Genomic DNA, 10,581 nt, shown 5'->3' on the forward strand with positions numbered 1-10,581 from the left:
CTTGTGCTCTCTAGGTCAAATAAATAAAATCTTTAAAAAAAAAAACACACAAAGCTTAATAATTAAGAAAAACCCTACAGTTGTTGGGAAGTACTGCTAATTAAGTGTTTGAGATTCTACCTAAGGTCTGATTTACTATATATTTAGAAGGTAATTTGCTTGAATTCTGCTTTCCTTCTGGGGATAACTTGTACCATATCCTGAAACTCAGATGAAACATAAGATTTGAATATAGGGACGCCTGGGTGGCCCGGTCGTTAAGCGTCTGCCTTCGGCTCAGGTCATGATCCCAGGGTCCTGGGATTGAGCCCCGCATCGGGCTCCCTGCTCTGCAGGAAGCCTGCTTCTCCCTCTCCCACTCCCCCTGCTTGTGCTCCCTCTCTCGCTGTCTGTCAGATAAATAAATAAAATCTTTAAAAAAAATTTAAAAAAAAGATTTGAATATAAAAAATAGTTCCTAAAATATCAATCTACATTATTTATAAGGCCACTAGTCACTTGGAGGCTTTACCAGAAGCATAAGATGGATGAGGACAGGGACTGGGACTATTTTGTGTAGACTACTATATCCCTAGCATTTAACAATATCTGCCTAATTTATTTTTTTAAGATTTTATCTATTTGAGAAAGAGAAAGCAGAAGAGGGGCAGAGGAAGAGAGAGAAGCAGACTCACCACTGAGCGGGGAAGCCCAACATTGCAGGGCTCAGTCTCAGGACCCCGAGATCATGACCTCAGCGGAAGTCGGAGGCTTAACCAACTGAGCCACCCAAGCACCTCTATCTGGCTAATTTAAAATTAAAACATATTTGGGGGCACCTGGGTGGCTCAGTCAGTTAAGCGACTGCCTTCGGCTCAGATCATGATCCTGGAGTCCCGGGATCGAGTCCCACATCGGGCTCCCTGCTCAGCGGGAGGTCTGCTTCTCCCTCTGACCCTCTTCTCTCTCCTGCTCTCTATCTCTCATTCTCTCTCTCTCTAATAAATAAATAAAATCTTTAAAAAAATAAAAATAAAAAAATAAAATTAAAACATATTTGTTCCAAGAATGAATGCGAGTATCTTGAACATTAAATTTACATGTGAAAAGACAGTACTCATTAAAAATGCTGAAAATAGTGTTGACAGTGATGGAATAGCAAGTTAGGATATCTAGGAGCTTTTTACTTTATATTTACAATATACATTGATTTCCTTTTATTGTTCATTTTGTGTCATTATGCAGTAAGCTTGAATTTACTTACGTCTCTCCTCTGTGTGCTAGATGAAACTATAACCCCATTATTGCATTAAAAAGACAACTCAAGGGGCACCTGGGTGGCTCAGTCTTTAAGCGTCTGCCTTCGGCTTGGGTCATGATCCCAGGGTCCTGGGATTGAGTCCGGCATCGGGCTCCCTGCTCAGCGGGAGGCCTGCTTCTCCCTCTCCACTCCCCCTGCTTGTGTTCCTTCTCTCGCTTTGTCTCTGTCAAATAAATAAATAAAATCTTTTTTTTTTAAAGATTTTATTTATTTATTTGAGAAAGAGAGAGAGAAACAGCATGAGAGGGGAAAGGGTCAGAGGGAGAAGCAGGCTCCCGGCTCAGCCGGGAGCCCGATGTGGGACTTGATCCCAGGACCCCGGGATCATGACCTGAGCCGAAGGCAGTCGCTTAACCAACTGAGCCACCCAGGCGCCCTAAATAAAATCTTTAAAGGAAAAAAAAAAAAGGCCTACTCAAGGGGTGCCTGGGTGACTCAGTCGGTTAAGCATCTGCCTTCCACTGGGGTTGTGATCCCAGGGTCCTTGGATCGAGCCTCCCATCAGGCTCCCTGCTCAGCAGGGGAGCCTGCTTCTTCCTCTCCCCCTGCTTGTGTGGTCTCTTTCTCACTCACTCACTGTCTCTCAAATAAATAAATTCTTTTTTTTTTTAATTTTTTTTTAAAAATTAAAAGACACTCTAAAGGTCTACCATAAATTTGTATTCCTGGGGTGCCTGGGTGGCTCAGTTGGTTAAGGTCAGCCTTCGGCTCAGGTCATGATCCCAGAGTCCTGGGATCAAGTCCCACATCCAGCTCCCTGCTCTGCAGGGAGCCTGCTTCTCCCTCTGCCTCTGCCTGCCACTCCCCCTGCTTGTGCTCTCTCCCCATCTCTCTCTCTGTCAAATAAATAAAATCTTAAAAAGAAAATTTTGTATTCCTATGGCATTTTGTACAAAATTTCAGTAGACTTTTAAATCTGGACTGTCCCATTTCTTGCCCCTAGATTGTGAGCTCCTAGGAAGCAGCCACCCACTTTACTAACCTTTTTATCTCTAACACCCAAACATAATTTATGATCAAGAATTAGCTGAAAGAATACAATTTTCACTTCCATTTAAGTATGTCCAGTGGAAAGTGAATTCCCAATGAATATTAAGAAAACACTGCCGCCTCATGGATAATATAGGTCATGCAACCTTTAGCAAATACAGGGAAAACAAAGGATAGAATTTGTCCATAGGTATAGGTAGATCAGAAGTTTGAAATTTAAACCCAGCTCTACCATTTTCTGTGTTAAGCTGGAAGACACCAATTTTTTTTTAAGATTTTATTTTTAAGTAATCTCTACACCCAATGTGGGGCTCAAACTTACAACCCTGAGACAAAAGTCGCATGTCCTGAGTCAGCCAGGCACCCTGAAATCTCAATCTTTTAAAACATCAGTTTCGGGGCACCTGGGTGGCTCAGTCGTTGAGCGTCTGCCTTCGGCTCAGGTAATGATCCTAGGGTCCTGGGATGGAACCCCACATCAGCCTCCCTGCTCAGCAGGAAGCCTGATTCTCCCTCTCCCACTCCCCCCCGCTTGAGCTCCCTCTCTCACTGTGTCTCTCTCTGTCAAATAAATAAAATCTTTAAAAAAATAAAAATAAAAATAAAGTAAATAAAATAAAACATCAGTTTCCCCTTCTACAAAACGGGCATAGTATCTCTCAGGAATTATTATGACAGTGAAACTGGATAATGATTATAAAAGTACTTTTATTGATTATGAAGCATTTTACAAGTACAAAATGTATTTTTTTTTTAAGATTTTATTTATTTGACAGAGAGAGACACAGTGAGAGAGGGAACACAAGCGGGGGAGTGGGAGAGGGAAAAGCAGGCTTCCCACGGAGCAGGGAGCCCGATGCGGGGCTCTATCGCAGGACCCTGGGATCATGACCTGAGCCGAAGGCAATCGCTTAACGACTGAGCCACCCAGGCGCCCCAAGATGTATTTTTTTTTATCCATATCTGATATTTACACTACACTACACTGAGTACCACAAATTCATCTTTTTATCTTCAAATTGCATATTTTTTACAATGGTAGTTGTCTTTTTTAAAGATTTTATTTATTTTGGGCGCCTGGGTGGCTCAGTTGGTTAAGCAACTGCCTTCGGCTCAGGTCATGATCCTGGAGTCCCGGGATCGGGTCCCGCATCGGGCTCCCTGCTCGGCGGGGAGTCTGCTTCTCTCTCTGACCCTCTCCCCTCTCATGCTCTCTCTCTCTCATTCTCTCTCTCAAATAAATAAATAATCTTTAAAAAAAAAGATTTTATTTATTTATTTGTCAGAGAGAGAGAGAGTACAAGCAGGGAGGAGGATCAGAGGCAGGGGGAGAAGCAGGCTCTCTGCTGAGCAGGCAGTCCAACACAGGGCTCGATCCCAGGACCCCAGGATCACAACCTCAGCCCAAGGCAGACACTCAACCGACTGACCCACCCAGGCACCCCGGTAGTTGTCTCAACAAACCCATCTTATTGCTTACTACAAATCTAATAACCTGCACCTTGAAAATCTGAGCCAACTCACTAAAGTTTAGATGGCTAATGGCAAATCTCTTTCTTTATACGCTAATGTAGACTCACATATCAACTTATTAAAATACACTGAACATATAAATATGCTAAAATTAGGGGCGCCTGGCTGGCTCAGTTGGTAGGGTATGCCACTCTTGATCTCAGGGTCATGAATTGGAGCCCCACATTGAGCATGAAGATTACTTAAAAAAATGTTTGGGGGCACCAGGGTGGCTCAGTTGGTTGAGTGTCTGACTCTTGATTTCAGCTCAGGTCATGATCTTGGGGTTGGAAGATCGAGCCCCACATCAGGCTCCCCACTTAGCAGGGAATCTGCCTGAGATTCTTTCCCTCTGTCCCTCTCTCCCCACCCCTTGTGCGTATGCTCTTGCTCTAAAAATAAATAAATCTTGAAAAAAAAGTTTGGGGTGCCTTGCCTGGCTGGATCAGTCAGTTAAGAGCATGCAACTCTTGATCTCAGGGTGAGTTCCAGCCCCACAACTGGTATAGAAATTACTTAAAAAAAAATTAGATTGTGGGGCACCTGGGTGACTCAGTCGTTAAGCGTCTCCCTTCGGCTCAGGTCATGATCCCAGGGTCCTGGGATCGAGCCCCACATCGGGCTCCCTGCTCAGCGGGAAGCCTGCTTTTCCCTCTCCCACTCCCCTGCTTGTGTTCCTGCTCTCGCTGTGTCTCTCTCCATCAAATAAATAAATAAAATCTTAAAAAAAAAAAAAAAAGACATCCAGATTGGAAAGGAAGAAGTAAAACTGGCCTGGGGCGCCTGGGTAGCTCGGTTGAGCATCCAACTCTTTTTTTTTTTTTTAATTTTACTTATTCATTTGAGAGCAAGAGAGAGAGCATGAGCAGGGGAGAGAGGCAGAGGGAGAAGCAGACTCCCTGCTGAGCTGGGAGCCTGACGTGGGGCTTGATCCCAAGACCCTGGGATCACAACCTGAGCTGAAGGCAGACACTTACCATCTGAGCCACTGAGGCGCCCCTGAGAATCCAACTCTTGATTTCAGCTCAGGTCATATCTCAGGGTGGTGGGATCCAGCCCCACGATGGCCTCTGCACTCAGCGCTCAGTGGGGAGGCTGCCTGAGATTCTATCTCCCTCTGTCGCCCTCCCCCCGCCCCCACACACACACCCAGCCCCCTGTGCATGCACACACTCTCTCTCAAATAATCTTTTTTTAAGATTTTATTTATTTATTTTTCGGTTTCTTACACATTCTTTGCAAAACTGTTGAGATTTTGACTGGAATTGTGTTAAATTTATCAATTACTCTGGAGACAGCGTCCACCTTTTTTTTTTATTTATTTGACAGAAACACAGTGGGAGAGGGAACACAAGCAGGGGGAGTGGGAGAGGGAGAAGCAGGCCTCCCACTGAGCGAAGAGCCTGATGTGGGGCTCGATCCCAGTGGGATCACGACCCGAGCTGCAGACAGATGCTTAACGACTGAGCCACCCAGGCGCCCCGGTTTCCACCTTTTTGATACTGAATGTTTTCCTCCACTGAAAGCGGTGTATCAGTTATCTATTGCTATATAACAATATTACTGCAAACTTCGGGGTGCAAAACAACACATTTTTATTATCTCACAGTTTCTATGGGTCTGAGCATGGCTTAGCTGGGCTGCAATCAAAGTGCTGTCCAAGGCTCATCTCTCACATGAGGCACAAGTTGGGAAGAATCCACTTCTGTGACTTGATTTTTGGCAGCATTCAGTTCCTTGTAGGCTGTTGGTCTGAGGGTCTTCATTTCTTACTGAATGTTGGCTGGGAGCTGCCTTCAGTTCCTTGCCATGTGACCCTCTCCTGAGGGCAGCTCACAACATGGTTGCTTGCTTCTTTATAGCCAACAAGACACAGTTACCTCTGCCACGTTCTATTTGTGAGGAGGAAATCACAGGTCCCATTTATACTCAAGAGGAGGGGCTTTACACAAAGGCATGAATATCAGGAGTCAGGGATCATGGTAGCCAGACTAGAGTTTGCAATATATGGTATACCTTTCAATTTAATAATCTCTCTATAAAATTCTTATACACCCTATATTAGGTTTATTCATATGCACTTTTCAATTTGTAATGCTATCATAAATGTAGTTTTTAAAAAACAGGCATAATTATTCAGCATAGGAACACTACTAAATTTTGGATACTGATCTTTTACCTAGCAATCTTGTCGAAGTCTCTCTCTTTTTTTTATTTTTATTTTATTTTTTTTTAAAGATTTTATTCATTTATTTGAGAGAGAGAATGAGAGAGTACATGAGAGGGGGGAAGGTCAGAGGGAGAAGCAGACTCCCCGCTGAGCAGGGAGTCCGATGCAGGACTCCATCCTGGGACTCCAGGATCATGACCTGAGCTGAAGGCAGATGCTTAGCCAACTGAGCCACCCAGGCGCCCTCTCTCTTTTTTTTAAAGATTTTATTTTTCGGGGGCGCCTGAGTGGCTCAGTCATTAAGCGTATGCCTTTGGCTCAGGTCGTGATCCCAGGTTCCTGGGATCGAGCCCCGCATCGGGCTCCCTGCTCAGTGGGGAGTCTGCTTCTCCCTCTCCCACTCCCCCTGCTTGTGTTCCCTCTCTCGCTGTGTCTCTCTCTGTCAAATAAATAAATAAAAATCTTTAAAAATATATAAAAAATAAATAAAGATTTTATTTTTCGGGTGCCTGGGTGCAGTTGGTTAAGTGTCTGCCTTTGGCTCAGGTCATGATCCTGGAGTCCCAGGATCGAGCCCCATGTTGGGTTCCCTGCTCAGTGGGGAGTCTGCCTCTCCATCTCCCTCTGCCCCTACCCCTGCTCCTTCTCACTCTCTCGCTCACTTTCTCTTTCAAATAAATAAGTAAAATCTTAAAAAAAAAGATTTTTAAGTAATCTCTACACCCAGTGTGGGGCTCAAACTCACAACCCTGAGATCAAGTCACAGCCTCCACAGACTGAGCCAGCCAGGTGCCCCTGAATTCTCTTTTTAGCCCCAACAATTTACCTGTAGACTCACTTGGATTTTCCTAATAAATATCATTTGTGAATGACAATTTTGTTTCTTATAATCCTTATACCATTTCTTTTTCTTATTGGACAATAAGACGTCTAATAAAATAGTTAACAGAAATTGCGATATTGGCCCTGTTCCCTGATAAACTTTTCTTTTTTTTAAAGTAAGCTCTACACCCAAGATGTGGCTTGAATTCACCAATACAATATCAAGAGTCCCATGCTGTACAGACTGAGCCAGCCAGGAACCTCCCTGATAAACTTTTATCAGGTTTATGATGATGTTCCTTTTCTTGTCTAGTTTGCTAAGAGCTTTGGAGATGAACAGACATTTAATTTTATCAGATACTTTTTCTGCAATGACCAGGAGGATCAAATAGGTTCTCTCTTAATCTGTTGATGTTGTTAATTATGCATATTTTCCAATGTTAAACCATTCTAGCATCCTTCGGATATATTCTACTTGGTCATAAATATGTTTTATGACTTTCACATTTATATCTTTGTTTTTTTTTTCTCATATTGTCGTGTGATTTGGGTTTTAAAGTGATACTAATGTAAGGGTACCTGGCTGGCTCACTCGGTAGAACATGCAACTCTTGATCTTGGGGTCATAAATTCTAACCCCATACTGGGGGTAGAGGTAACAACAACAACAAAAAAGTTATGCTAATTTAACAAAACAAGTTGTGAAATTTCCCTTTTTTCTAATTTCTTGGAACAAAGTGCGTAAAGTTGGGATTATCTGTTCTTTGAATGTTTCATAGCACTCCCACATAAAACTATTTGTATTGGGCGCCTGGGTGGCTCAGTTGGTTAAGCGACTGCCTTCGGCTCAGGTCATGATCCTGGAGTCCCAGGATCGAGTCCCACATCGGGCTCCCTGCTCAGCAGGGAGTCTGCTTCTCCCTCTGACCCTCTTCCCTCTCGTGCTTTCTATCTCTCATTCTCTCTCTCTCTCTCAAATAAATAAATAAAATCTTTAAAAAAAAAAACTATTTGTATTTATTTTCTGTATAAATGTTTAAACTACAAAACTTCTAATCTTGGCAGACTCTTAGTATTTTCCAACACTCCTACAAGACTCTAGTTAGAGTTTTCTCTTAGCCTCCACAATAGTTATTCTAAATATTTACCATTCTCAAGTTTTCTACCTATTTCTCCCTATATTCTTAACATGTAATATTCATCTATCTTCAACCTTTTTATCGTACTGGCTATCTTCCCCAGCTTACTGATAATTTTTTTTAAAAGATAAAAGCACACATACAAGGAAAATAAACAAAAGCCCCGTCCCTGAAATCTAGGTTCTCCTCTAGCTATTTTTTAAGATTTTATTTGTTTATTTGAGAGAGAGAGAGAGAGAGAGAGAGAGAGAGAGCATGAGCGTGGGGAGGAGCAAAGGGAGAGGGAGAGGAACAAGCAGACTCCCCTCCAAGGGAGGAGCCCAACTCGGGGCTCAATCCCAGGACCCTGAGATCATTACCTGAGCCGAAGTCAGACGCTTAATTGACTGAGCCACCCAGGCGCCCCAAGCTATTCTTTTTCTTTTCATTTTCCCCATAGTTTAGGGCAACTGGCTGGCTCAGTTGGGAGAGCATGCAACTTTTTTTTTTTAACAGGCAACTCCTGATCTTGGGGTTGTGAGTTCGAGCCCCACGTTTATAGAGATTACTTAAATAAATAAAATAAAAATAATAATTGTCCCATAGTTAGAGCAAACTACATTTACTAAGTATCCTCATCTCTCATTTGTTTTTTCCCCCATACATTTTTTTTACTGTATTTTATGTTATATTAAAGTTGGGAAATCATTAGTGGGTTATATAAAAATACAACATATGGGGCATCTGGCTCGCTCAGTCGGAGAGCGTGTGACTCTTGATCTTGGGGTCATGAGTTAAAGCCCCATGCTGGGTGTAGAGATTAAATATTTTTTTTAAAAAAAGGAAAAAGGGGAAAAAAAGATAATTCCTACATGGTAAAAACCACAAAAGGAAAACCAAAAATCAAATGATAAACCAGGACGAGGAGAGGAAATGTATGCAACTCATCTTATACAAGGCTAATTTCCAAAATATGTTAAGAGTTCCTATAAATCAATATCAAAATTCTAATACCCAACAGAAAATGGGAAATTTTATGAATAATTCATTAAAAAAACAATTCTTAAACTTACAAAAAGATGTTCAACCTCATAATTATAAAAAGTTAAGATAAAAACAAACACTTAGAAATGACTTTATACCTATCAGAATGGGAAACATTACAAAAGTGATAATCTCCTGCGATGAGGGCAGAAAAATAAGCACTCTTCTACACTGCCCGTGAGACTATAAAATGGTATGACCGATATGGAAGCAATTTGGCAACATCAAAATTACAAATGTATATACCTTTTGACTCAGCAATTCTAATTCTAGGAATTTATCCTACAGTTCTATTTGCAAACCTGCAGAATGACAAGATATTTAGTATTAATCCCTGCAATACTGTAATACATAGGGTAACCATAAAACATTGTCCAAATTGGGACACTTTTTTTTTTAAGATTTTATTTATTTATTTATTTATTTATTTTAACATTTTATTCATTTATTTATTTGAGAGAGAGAGAATGAGAGCGAGTACATGGGGGGGAGGGGCAGAGGGTGAAGCAGACTCCCTGCTGAGCAGGGAGCCTGATGTGGGACTCGATCCAGGGACTCCAGGATCATGACCTGAGCCGAAGGCAGTCGCTTAACCAACTGAGCCACCCAGGCGCCCTTTATTTATTTATTTGACAGAGAGAGAGATCACAAGTAGGCAGACAGGCAGGCAGAGGGAGAGGGAGAAGCAGGCTCCCCGCTGAGCAGAGAGCCCTGGGATCAGACCTGAGCTGAAGGCAGATGCCTAACAAACTGAGCCACCCAGGTGCCCTGAAATTGGGACACTTTTATAAGAGAAAGAGGGTACTATTAATATTTAAGCTACAGCAACTGGCATAGCTGAGACTGTCCCAAGTAAACTAGGAAATATGGTCACTCATAATAACAAAAGATGGAAAATGACACAAATATTCACCAATAGGGGACTTTTAAAATAATAATTATACACCCAGATAATCGAATACCACATAGCCATAAAAGGAAGAACGTGATATAGTGATTTGGAAGGTTCTCCAAGATGTACAGTAAAAAAATTTTTTAAAGGAAAAATACAAAAGTGTTTATAGGATGCTACCATTTGTGTAAAAGAGGAAAAAATATAATTACTTAGATATGGATAAAACATATAGAGGAAAGATACACAGACAACTGATAACAACATTTGCTTCTGGGGAAAGCAGGTAGCTAGGAACAGACAGGAGGATAACTTCACTATATGCCCTTTTGTACCTTCTAAATTTTGAACCGAAATTCAGATGAGTAAATAAAATTGTAAAATAGTCCCAGCAATGAATTTTAATTGATAAGTTTTACGACCTATATTTTCCCACTGCTTGAGCTGCTATGCTCAATAATAAAAATTCTGTTAAGCACTGTGATCCTACAGAGTTTCCTAGGGTTTTTTTCTTTTGTAGTTTCCTAGTTTTTAAATCATTTTAATTCTGCTATAAATACATGAGAATTGTGCAAAACAAAACTTGTACTTAAGAACAATTTTAAATCAAGTACCACTATTGTCAGTAACTATGACAGAAAAATATATATGTATTATTTTTTCCAATTTCTGTGTTTAATAATTCTTACAAAACAGCAATTTTGTTAATAATCATTTTCATAATGATACATTT

Source organism: Zalophus californianus, chromosome 9 (genome assembly GCF_009762305.2).
Source record: "Zalophus californianus isolate mZalCal1 chromosome 9, mZalCal1.pri.v2, whole genome shotgun sequence".
Taxonomy (NCBI): Eukaryota; Metazoa; Chordata; class Mammalia; order Carnivora; family Otariidae; genus Zalophus; species Zalophus californianus.